The sequence below is a fragment of the Pecten maximus genome, chromosome 12 (assembly GCF_902652985.1).
Source record: "Pecten maximus chromosome 12, xPecMax1.1, whole genome shotgun sequence".
NCBI lineage: Eukaryota > Metazoa > Mollusca > Bivalvia > Pectinida > Pectinidae > Pecten > Pecten maximus.
In genome coordinates this window covers 22,473,910-22,483,451 of record NC_047026.1, presented here as the reverse complement: position 1 = coordinate 22,483,451, position 9,542 = coordinate 22,473,910, and positions in this window count along the sequence as shown.

The following is a 9,542-nucleotide window of genomic DNA, read 5'->3' as shown; positions in this document are numbered from 1 at the left end:
TGTATTACAAGGCATAGTTACATTTACATGGATGATGACAAAATAAACTGATCCAATTACAAAATTCAAAACCTATTACTGGATTTAATAAAATATTGCACATATCTAAAGATATTTCTATTAACGTCAACGGAAAGTTGTGAGTTTCCATTTAACATAAATTCTAAACTTAATTGTAACATTCAGATTATTTAAGTTTTGCAACAAAATATGCCTTTCGTTAGTAAAACGGTGACATTCCATAAAAAAGTGAAAGGCATTCTCACAAGGATGACCACAAATACAAGCTGCGCTTTCTACAAGGTTTACTCTAAAAAGATCATAATTAAGGGAACTACATTGGTGTCTTAGTTTGGTATGCAATATATTAAGTTTACGATTTCCAAATTTAAAATGCACTGGAGGACGTGACTGGACATTTTTCGATAATGATAATTTAAACGACTGCAAGGACGGCAAGGAACGAACTGAATCATCTAAATTATTCCAACAATGAAGGGTAGACGGTATAAAAGACGAGTTAGTAAGAGAGAGCCTGAATCGCGGAATTATATAGTCATTCTTGTTACGTAGAGCATAGTTGATATTTTCTCCAATTAAAGGTGGTAAAGAGCTATTTAGATAATCAGGAGTTAATGTATTATGCATCTTATAAAACAACTGTAGTTTCCTCTTTTTTCTACGGTTAGCTAATGTTTCAAGTCCTGTTTCGTCATACAAAATATTAATCGGTGTATAAGAAGGCAGTCCTAATATAATGCGAGCAGCTTCACGTTGTGCCTTTTCTAACTTTTCCGAATCAAATGTAGTACAACCGTCCCATAACTCACATGCATATTCTAAAATTGGTAAAATAAAAGTCCTGTATATTGACAAAAGAGAATCCCTGCTTAATAGATATTTCATTTTCTTTAAGACATTGATTTTTTTCATAACGGAAGTGTAAATAATATTTATATGGTCCCCCGATTTTGCACTTGAATTAAAAACAACACCTAAATGCTTATGAAAGTCTGTAAAATTCAAAACTTTTCCATCAAAGTCAAGGTCTAAGTTTTCATCAATATCTGTAGATTGCGAAATAAATAATACACCTGTTTTTTGAGGATTAAAATCAACTAACCATGCTTTAGACCAGTTATTGAGAATCTCTAGATCTCTATTTAAAGTTTCTTGAATGTGTCGACATGACGAAGATGATTTAATCAAAGATGTGTCGTCTGCAAAAAGACGAGATGTAGATTCAAAAATATTTGAAATGTCATTTATGAATATAAGAAAAGTAGTGGACCGAGAATAGATCCTTAAGGAACACCTGCTTCAATTAGACCTAAAGTAGAAAAAGAACTGTTCAGAAAAACCTGTTGGTATCTTTGTGACAAATAATTTTCTAACCATATATACAATTCACCTGAAATACCATAAGATTTTAACTTAGCCATAAGACCCTTATGCTATACTCTATCGAAAGCTTTCGATATGTCACAAAATACAATGCATGTGTGTTTTCTTTCCTCAGGCGCAGTACATATTTGGTGATAAATATCAATGAGCTGGTACACTGTAGAATGACCATGCATAAAACCAGACTGATACCTATAAAATAGATTATTTTCTATAAAATAATTATACAGATGTTAAAAAATATAGTTCGATGGAGACAAGTAATGATACGTAGTGCTTCTCTTTCTTTGGGCCTTTTCAAGTAATTCTGATTTATGCTGAGTACATCCATCCCATAATTCGCAGGCATTCAAATACTGGTAAAATAAAAGCGTTACAAATTTTCAATAAGTTTTCCTATCTAGAGTACATGTATATTTTAACTTTCTGAGTGCATATTCAGTTCTTGAAGTAATATATCCACATCTTTATCCGAAGGTAAGTTAATGTCATACGGTATAACTGGGTTTTTTTTTTAACAGACTCCATCCAAGCAGGAGTACGTCAGGGATATATTCTTGGTCCGTTACTTTTTAAAATTTTTATATCAATGATATTGACGATGTTTTGCAATCTACGTCACGCCATTTTGCTGACGATACCTCTATTCTGAAATCTTCTAAACTTTGTATAAAGATAGAAAACGATAAATATCAAGATTTACAAGCTCTGGAAAGTTGGACAAAGATGTAGCGTAATAATTTTAACCCAGGGAAACTGAAATTATATTTGTTTAAAATGTTTTATATTTAAATGCTCTACTTGACATCGAGTTTGGGTGTGAATTTGTATTTTTTACTGAAAGACATAAACATTTCGTCATTGATTTTGACTCAAACAGGAAATGGTCTGATAATATAAATTATGTTTAGAATTATATAAGTAAAAAGATTAACGTTCATGTACAAATGTATTTAGAAAGTTAAAGCATATGCTTAATCGAGAAACATTGCAAATGTATACCACTTTAACCTTACCAGTCTGCGTGGTGTGCGCTCCAAGAATCTGATTTACTTGGAAAGGCACAAAGAGAAGCTATACGTATTATTACAGGGCTACCATTATATCTCAACAGTTCTGCTTTATACCATGGAACTGGTTTGGAAAAAGCTATAAAAAGTTATACATTGTACAAGATGAAAAACGGTATAATTTCCATTTTTTTTTAATGATCTTTTACCATCGATCGTTGTATAAAACAATCTTTAAGACTAGAGATGATTATATCGTTGTACGTTGTAGGATTTCCAGTACAATCCCTTCTTCTTACTATCAACTTTACAATCTTGGAATAAGTTACACTCTTAAACAAGATTCTCACTATCTGTCTCCGGAAAGCAATTTCCCAAATGTCAGATAAATAAAAACCACTAACACACGATCTTACTACAGCTTTGGAAAAAGAAAACTCAACATTTTACATAGGAAGCTTAGGTATAATTGTAATCCTTTAAAATCGTGATCTTTTAGAGTAAACCTCGTCCGACATTCAACGACGAAATCTTCTTTCTATTATAAATTATTAGTGCCTGGCTGTTGTCGTTGACACACAATTATTACTCTTTGAAAATGTAAATATCTTATTAGATCTACATGTATATAGAGACTATCACAATTTTAGACTAAGTCCAGAACTACGTCAAATTGGGAGAAAAGTTGACGTTCACGTCAATGTGTTATGTTAATATGGCTGGTGTAGTTTCTGTTTGTTTGTTTGTTTGTTTTTTGTTTGTTTTTTTGTATCATATTTTGTTAAAACATAGTGTGTTGGTAAAGCTTGGCATCCTTACAAGGAATGCTTCTCGATCTAATTTATCTTTATCGTGCAATTTATCTCACTTTAATCCTGGGTGAACGGATATACAATATGTATCTAACTTTTCTATCCCTTCAGACCCCGTCTATCTACCCTACCCCTGTCACTACCACTTCTTAATCACTACGTAGCTTTATGACAAAAAGGCAAATAAAAACTATCTGTCTGGCCACACAGAAACGGTATCTCGCCATGTGGAGCTGGATTGTGTATTCTGGTGTGTGTGATGTGACAGGCGTGTGTAGCTAGAAAGTACCAGTCAGTCTTATAAAAAATAAATACAATTCTGCTGTATACTGTGTGAAACACATGTAAAACTTAGGTAACTGTACAGGTAAAAAAGACAGCTTATATGAAGCAGTACATACTTACCTTCCCATTGTTTCTTGAAACAACACCTACCTATTGTTAAAAATATGTTGGCGTTCAGAGAACACCCCATCTTATATGTTATACTTGTCTTCCTTCTACGGAAGCGTACTCGAGTATTTGCTGATGATATTAGCACATTCAACAAGAAATTTGGCAGAATTAGAGCAAGTTATTTTTTATTTGGAACAGCTAAAACTTTGCTCCGACAAATGGTCAATGGCATTTAATCCACTTAAAACTGAAGCATTATTAATCTCGTATCTGACTCGACCTTATGTACCCGAATTTAAGTTTAAAGGAACCCCGACCCCGATAGTCAGTTCTCACAGACACGAGTTAATATTAGTGAGGATGCTGAATGGAGTGTCCATATTAACAGTATTGTAAATAAAACTAAGAAATATTTATCAACTCTTTGAAAACTTAGATGTATTTTGAATAGGAAAAATCTAGATAAATTAGTGTTGGTGTTCATTCGGCCTCTTTTAGAATATGCATGTGAGGTTTGGGATAATTGCAACGAAGGAGTCACAGAAGCTATTGGAAACATACAGATTGAAGCCGCCAGAATTATTACAGGTTTGCCCATTTTTAAAAGTAAATTTAGACTTTATCAGGAATTGAACTTGTAATCCTTAAAAGAACGTAGAAATATCAGAAAACTCAAGTATTTTTATAGCATTCAGTCGTGTAATTCACCACACTGTCTTGTGTCTCTTCTTCCCCCGAAAGTGTCTGATCTGTCTGTTTATAATCTCAGAAATAGATATGAATATCAAATTCCTCATTATCGCCTTAGTCTATCTATGTCTTCGTTTATACCTTATACCTGTAATTCATGGACTAACCTGCCGTTGGAAAAAAGAAATAGTAACACTTTAAAAGATCAATCAAACCTTCTAAATTACCTCATATGAAAAAGTTGTTACAGAGTACGGTAAAAGAAGAGTGAACATTTTACATTGTCGTATTAGTAATAATGTTAGTTATCTAAGTAATGATTTATTCCGTGTCAACCTAATTGACAGTCTGTCCTGTAGATTAGACATTTATCATGGTACAATGTACAGTAATATTACATAGGAAAGCTTTATGTATGGTGATAATTCCTTAGATATAAAACTAAACGAGACGTTTTGTAAATATGTTCAAATCTTTATTGTTGATAGCGAAAGATTTATATAAGCACGTGTACAATTCAATATGCATGTTTAATATTCATAATGTCATCTGTATGACCGCTATCGTTAACAATTTATTCTCATTTCATACGTGTATCTTTCTTTCTCTCTTTCCTTTCCTTTTCTGCTGTGTTTAAGATATAAGTATTATACAATGTAATATAATTGGCATACGCTGTTTATCATAAGGCCTTTGCTAAGTTTTGCATATGTATAATTGTATTACGGAGAGGACATTGATAAGTTGTGATAACTTGCGTCCAATCCTTTAGTGTATTTTTAGCAATACAATTTATTTAAATTCAAGCTTATTGCTGCCACGTAAGATTATTTTTCATAAAAAAATTTCGAGATCGTAAGTCGAAATTTCGAGGTAGTACCTCAAATTTCGAGTTATCACCTCCAAATTTCGACTTAGTAACTCGAACCATTGAGATAAAAAAATGATGTGGCAGTAATGCACTTCGGTGATTGAAGCTGTTACATTGATGACATGCGTTAATTTTGTTGAGATGGCTTCAGTAAGTTGACTTGTTCCCAAACCTTGCTTAAATTTAGATTATTGGAAGCATAATAAAATACAAAAACAGTTTTGTTTTTTGTTGTTTTGTTGTTGTTGTTGTTTTTTGTGTGTTTTCCCCTTGAAAATACATTGCTTCATGTCTCGATTCTTTAGTACCTGAATATAAAATGAACAAACAATGTATTGGTTCCTAATCTTGATTGAAAGTGAAATGAACAAATTCAATTTGTATTTAATTCCCGACACTGTTTTTCGCTATAAAAGTAACAATCGACATAAGTGGTATTTATATATCACTGATATAAACTGTCGACAGTTTCGCCAAGTAGCTTAACTCTTAAAAGGTTTCCTAATATTGCATCAGCCTTAATCAAGTCTCTTAATGGGAGCCTATTACTGGGGCCCGCCATACAGCTATGTATCATGAGTCTGGACCTCGTCTCTAGACTGCTAGCTATTTCCACCTACAATCCAAGGTTTCCCCAGCTCACCTGATCACTAGACTCCTATTAACGACACATTTGGTTATGTGATTCTTTACATGTACCTAAACCATAATATATTGTTTTTTTGGTTTTTTTTAATTTGTTGCAATATTCAAATTATCGATACCTCCTTTTTCCAATGACAATTTTTTTTTAAAGTTTAATATTTATAAAAAAATATGTATAAAAAAATGACTTATCAAAAATAAACCTTGATTTTCTGATATTAGAAAAAAATACATACATTTTCTTTTATCCAAACATCATGGATTCTTCTAATAATTGCTACATCAAATAGGCCTAATAGAAAGAAAAAATATCGGTCATAATGACTTTAAGTCAGATTTTCTGTTGACCGTTGTATGCCTATACCGTGATTTGGTCGGATCTGCCGTCCAACACCTCGTGACAACTCTCGATTCCCTTCGGAGAGTCGGGCGTGCTAAGTACGCCGTTTCCTATCACCCCGGAATCCATTAAGGCGCTAACGTTATATTGCCTGTATGACTCTAGCATGAAATACAATCCAAAGCTCGATTGATCAAGAGGGGAGAAATTATCAGACCGCAAGTAAATCACACAAGAAATGCCATTTACCAGTATTAATGTGATTTTGAAGGACTTCCTCTAGTAATCCGACTTTACTTCAGCAAATTCCCCGCCGCCTGAAACGGAACACACAAATTTTTCGCAAATCATTGTAATGGAAACAAAACTGAGTCTTTGATTCAAATGGTGTGTCAAACACGCCGGAATGTTTGAATTAACATGTCTCTTTTATTTACAGCCGAATGTATGTAATGTATTCGTTTTAATGGTAGATTGTAGGTGGCATATTTATGATAGATATGAAACCAGGGCATCAAAACACTCAATGAAATTATGTTTAAAATTATCAATAAAATGCTGAGTAATTGTTGGTGTATATTATCATAAATGTATTGCTCTTGGTATCAATCAAGTTATATATATATTCACCGTGTATTGCTCTATCAATCAAGTTATATATATATATATTTCACATTTCATTTTTTTTTTTTACTTTAAACATTTGTTTTCAAATATATTAAAATATGTTTCTCCGTGGAAGCAACTAAGCACATAAACCATGTCGAAAAGTATCTGATCTAATTTCAGTGTCTTTTTCCGGATATTTGCCCCGAAAAATCCTGCTTTCAGTCCAACATCCTAACATTACAGTTGATCTTATGTTTTGATGTTGCTATTATGATTTTGTCTTATTTGTATGAGTAAAAGTCCATTAAAAGACGATTTGTTAAGTCTGTCGCAGAAAATATTAACATATATATTAAAAACCACGTTTCCTTGAAGAAAATGCGCATTAAAAATCTCGATATATTTTACTAGATTAGGAAAGGTAAAATGCTTCCACTTTACCGACTACTTCACCTGTTACTATGACATATCTTTACACGGAATACGTTAAACAGCTTCAATACTACACACTATTTCCTGCCTTTTTTCTATTGGCTTTGACAGTGCTACTTAAGAGCGGGTTATTTCAATCTGTTTTCGTATTATTGTCTAGGGACTACTGCTCTGTCCTGATTTTCCTAATCTGATCAAAAGTCTACTTTTTTTCTTACAAAATTTATAGAATATGGCATTACTGTTGGCTGTTCATCGGGCTTTGTAATGTTGTCCCTCGGATATTTTAAGCATCTTTTCATCTTTTGCAACGCTTCAATTTAAAAGTAATGAGCCCATCCGTCTAGATATTAAGTGCGTAAATTTGTTCCGAGCGAGAGTGATTTCGGCTTATGCCCATCGTAAACGTGTAAGCCTCAGCCTACTTAATTCCATTTTCAATTCCCTCGGCACCATTACGCATGCGTGCTTTTTTAGAAACATAGAACGTTCGGTACTAATGAATGGCATGCATGAATATTTAAACGTATCAAGAGGGACTTGAAACGTATATGTCATACATACAGAAGACACTAAATCGATAAAGTGCAAAACAGAATTTATTATTTGGTAACCTCAGTCATTAAAAAGGCTAAAAGCAGCCTAGAATTTCTTTCAAAGATGATATCAAAAACCTTGAGATATAATACATGTGCATGCTGTAAAGTAAGATAAACCTTTTAGTGTTTGCTTTTAAATACTGAATTTATTTTGAAAAACAGATAATTCCCAGGAATTTCACATTAAAATGGGTGGCGATAATCTAGAAATAAAAAACCTTATCTTGAAAACAATACATAAAAGTAGTTTGTAGCGTACAAGTACCCTGGTCTGTTTACTGATCATACATACAGGCTCGCCTTCTGAGTGACATTTATTTACGTCCCAGAACAAAGTGCCTGGCACCATTGCTGTTCCTACTATAAAACATCTTATATTTGATTGCCAACACGTGTCATTAAAACATACGCCTCCCCTCGTTAAATGTGTACACATATTTTGTATAGACGACAAAACAACTGTAAACAACTTATTTGTGTTTGTAATAAAAACACTACTTACTTCTCCTCTTCCTTTTTTTGTAGTTTTTTTTTTTTTTTTTTTTTTACATTTTGCAATTTATCTATCCAACTTTTTAACTAGTAAGGGATAATTCTACACTAGCGATTCTAAAATTGTGTGCGTGCTATAATCTATTCCATATATTTTGTTTTCTTTTTATAAAGAGGCTAAAATGGTTATATTGTAATATATAATTCACACAGAATAATTTCATTCGCGTAGAACTCGATCAGTGACAATGATATACTATATTTTAAGTGTCCATAACAGAAGTACAGCCACACGAGAATTCGGGGAACCTACACCAATCTTACTCTACAACAAATATTTTATTTCAAAACAGACATTAATATATAAATCGTGTCCCAATCAATACCAACAATATAACGGTCGTCATCTTCGGTGGAGTCAACCCGTTGGATATCTCTCAAAATCTGAAAATGTTGAGCGGAAATATCTCATCCGGTAAACATCAGAGGAGGAAAGATAAATCTTATATCTGGTAAACATCAGATGGAGGGAGATAACTCTTCTATCCGGTAAATATCAAAAGAGAGAGATAGCCTTTACAATATCTAAACATCAGATGAGGGATCCCTTATATGGTAAACATTAGATGAGGGGAGATAACTCTTACATCCGGTAAACATTGGATATGAGGCAACTCTTACATCCGGTAAACATCAGATGAGGGGAGATGACTCTAAAAACCTGGTCAGATTATAGGGAGATAGCTCTTAAATATCTCTACACCACATCAGATGAGGGGAGATAACTCTTACAGCTGGTAAACATCAGACGAAGGAAGATAACTCTTACAACAGGTAAACATCAGACGAGGGAAGATAACTATTACAACAGGTAAACATCAGACGAGGGAAGATAACTCTTACAACAGGTAAACATCAGATGAAGGGAGCTAACTCTTACATAAGGTAAACATCAGATGATGGGAGCTAACTCTTACAATAGGTAAACATCAGACGAGGGGAGCTAACTCTTACAATAGGTAAACATCAGACGAGGGGAGCTAACTCTTACAATAGGTAAACATCAGATGAGGGGAGCTTACTCTGAGAAAAGGTAAACATCAGATGAGGGGAGCTAACTCTTAGAATAGGTATCAGGCGAGGGGAGCTAACTCTTAGAATAGGTAAACATCAGACGAGGGGAGCTAACTCTTACAATAGGTAAACATCAGACGAGGGGAGCTAACTCTTACAATAGGTAAA